This window comes from Benincasa hispida, chromosome 10 (genome assembly GCF_009727055.1).
Source record: "Benincasa hispida cultivar B227 chromosome 10, ASM972705v1, whole genome shotgun sequence".
Classification (NCBI taxonomy): domain Eukaryota; kingdom Viridiplantae; phylum Streptophyta; class Magnoliopsida; order Cucurbitales; family Cucurbitaceae; genus Benincasa; species Benincasa hispida.
In genome coordinates, this window is record NC_052358.1 from 328,436 (window position 1) to 332,043 (window position 3,608).

Genomic DNA, 3,608 nt, shown 5'->3' on the forward strand with positions numbered 1-3,608 from the left:
AAAGGCAGCTTCTCTCTCCCGGTTGTACATATGGGACAGCTTTAATTCCTAACTGACGTGCCAGATAATTGTCACCGATAAAGCTGATTGTACTTTGTGACCATTATCGGCTGTCATCTTAATTTGGATCCGACTGCCGTCAGCTTTCTGTCCCATCGCTCTTAACTATCCTTTCACCCGGATGCACCCACCATGTTGCGCTGACCAAGTTGCAGTGATTCTTCTTGGGCGAATGTATGTGAGCCGATCAGCGCATAGTCTTGCGGTAAAGTTGCGCTCGACCAATGTATACATATGATCGCAATCTTGCATTACGTTAACGCATATTCTGCACAAAAATATAAAGATCAACTGCTCTAATGCGTTGGACGCATGTGATCGCAATGTTATAGAATTTATACTTAATGGACGTAATTTAACACATTTCATCAACATAATCCAACATTGTTTAAGAACTAAGTACTATGATAATGTGCATTTCTACCCGTTATCACACCCCCAAATTTGAACAATGCTTGTCCTCAAGCATAAGCTAAAGACTCCTTTAGCAAATTAACCCAAAGTTCTTTCCTAGATTTCTCAAGGATACTTCATTCAAGTCCTATATACAAGAATTTTCTTAAGTCTTATTCAAGTTTCTTCCTAAAATATTTCTAAGACTTAGGGACTGCAAGCTTAACTTTCAAAAGGACTTTACTAAATTCAAGAACATCTCATGATTTATTTCAAAAAGAAAATTTTCTCCCAGGGTGTCAAATGATTTTAACCTTGCACAAAAATTTCTTCATTGCTATTTTTTTTTCTGACCTTGCGTTGATTTGAGTACCTTGCCTTCATTTTGGCTTGCCCCCACGTGTGTTACGCAGACATCCAACTATGAGCAATGCACTCTTTCTCAGACTAAACTCATATTGATTTGGCCGTGGTGTTGCGGTCATTTATTGATGCATTGATCCTGGTGATTTACTTTCGTTTTGGCTTGCCCCTACGTGTGTCATGCGAACATCCAACTACGGGTAAGTGCCTTTCACAACTTAACTCTTATCAACATGGTTTTCCCATTGCGTTGACAGTGGAATTGTTATTTTCAATTATTTATTTATATATATTTTATTTTATTTTTTATTTTTTTATTTTTTTTATAGCAAGTTCGAAAATAAATTCCTCACCCCCAAATTTAAAATGCGACAATGTTCTCATTCCCAAACGAAATTAAATTAAGTCATGCGATGGTCATACAATGCATTGTAAAGGAAGTTTGAAAGAAAATTAGCAACTTTTGACTTCTAGAAACATTTTATGAGGTGACTATCTTAAGATTTAAGTTGACTTTAGTGTATATGAAAGAAATAAGAGCAAATTTATCACATTGAAATCATACTTGGATAAGAAACACATACGGTAAACTACTAAAGTTATCTACTTGTTAAATGATTGCGGCAATCAAAGAGGATGCGGTGATAACATTTTTGAAAAGTAGAATGCAATATGAGAGCGCAAAATTTGAGATAAAGATAAGGAAGAGTACACTCCAAATTTAGCGCTGTCGCCCGCATTGAGTATTAATGCATCCATCCTTGCGGCGATCTTTACTACTGTGGATTGCGGTAGTGGAATGAGATCATTTACGTCTGCGCAATCCTGTACCTTAATCCTTGTAAACAGACAAAGAGAGGGTCAAATGATTTTAAAACAAAACAACAATTTTTTTTTTTTTTAAAAAAAGAAATAAGTGAAATACTGATAATAGTAAAATGACGAAGAGTTAAATGTTCAAGAGTCGAGTGAGGGATAGTCCAGGTTTTTTAGCTTTGCGAACACTATTTCTGGCTGGAAATCTCCTCCTCAATATGCTTTGATCCGTTGTCCATTAACTTTAAATGTTCGACTGCTATCCTCGGTGATCAGGTTCATCGCACCATGTGAAAATACTTCTTTGATGATGAAAGGATCGAACTAGCGTGATTTTAACTTTCCCAGGAAGAGCCGCAATCTCGAATTGAAGGGTAAGACCTTTTGCCCAACTTGGAGGTTTCTAACGCATATGCGTTTATCATGCCAACGCTTGGTGCGTTCTTTGTAAATCTTTGCATTCTCATATGCCTTTGTAAATATTTTCAATTCTTCTAGCTCGACCAGTTGTAGTTTTCGTGCTTCCCCTGCTTTCGTTAAATTGAAATTCAGTTTCTTGACAGCCTACAATGCTTTATACTCCAGCTCCAAAGGTAGATGACACGCCTTTCCGAATACCAACACATAGGGAGACATACCTATAGGTGTTTTGAATGCGGTCCGGTATGCCTATAACGCATCATCAAGCTTCATTGCCCAATCTTTCTGCGAAGGTTTGACCACCTTCACAAGTATCAATTTAATTTCACGATTGGACGCTTCCGCTTGGCCATTTGTTTGTGGATGGTATACGGTGGTAACTTTGTGGAGGATATTGTACTTGTGCAGCAACTCCTTGATATTGTGATTGACAAAGTCTAATCCCTCATCACTTATGATGGCACAGAGAGTGCCAAAACGAGTGAAAATATTTTTCTTCAGGAACTGGGAGACTACTGTCGCATCACTTATAGCACATGCAATTGCCTCTACCCACTTGGAGACATAATCGATGGCTAATAGAATATAGTGCTTACCATTTAAAGGAGGGAATGGTCCCATGAAATCAATCCCCAAGAAATCGAATAATTCCAGCTTTAAGATAGTGTTCATTGGCATTGTGTTCTTCTATGAAATGTTGCCGGTGCGATGGCACCGATCACATTTCATTGTGTAGTCAGCAACATCCTTAAATAATGAAGGCCAGAAGAATCCACTTTGTAAAATTTTGGCTGCAGTACGTTGTCCTCCAAAGTGCCCTCCATATGCCGAATCATGGCACTGTGATAATATGCATAGTTGAGCATCGTTTGGTACGCATCATCGAATGATTTAGGCTGCACCTCTTTTATACAGATTCAGCTCATCCCAATAATAATGTTTGCATTCATGCCTGAGATTCTTCTGTTGATGATATGTGTAATCTTCAGGAAATCGCATACAAACCAAATAATTAACGATGTCCGCACACCAGGGCAATTCTTCTATGTGGAGCAGCTGCTCGTCCGGAAACACAGCACTCACTTCGGGTTCGTTGCGATCAACCTTAGGATTTTCTAGTCTGGACAAGTGATCCGCAACTTGATTCTCTGTCCCCTTCTGATCAATTATCTCGATATCAAATTCTTGAAGGAGAAGAACCCATCTGATCAATCTCGACTTTGCATCCTTCTTTGTCATCAAATATTTGATTGTCGAGTGATCAGTGTGAATAAGTACTTTGGTTCCCAACAGATATGCCCTGAATTTATCCAACGCAAAAATCACAGCTAGGAGTTCCTTCTCAGTGGTGGTATAATTCATTTGAGCATAGTTTAGAGTTTTACTCGCGTATGCGATGGGGTGCAAAATAGTTTTCTTTTTTTGTGCTAATGCGGCCCCCATCGCATACCTGCTTGCGTCACACATGATTTCAAATGGCAATGTCCAATCCGGCGCAATCAAAACAGGCGCCAGGTAGTCAGCACATCTTTTAAAACTCACTTGAATGCGTTGAG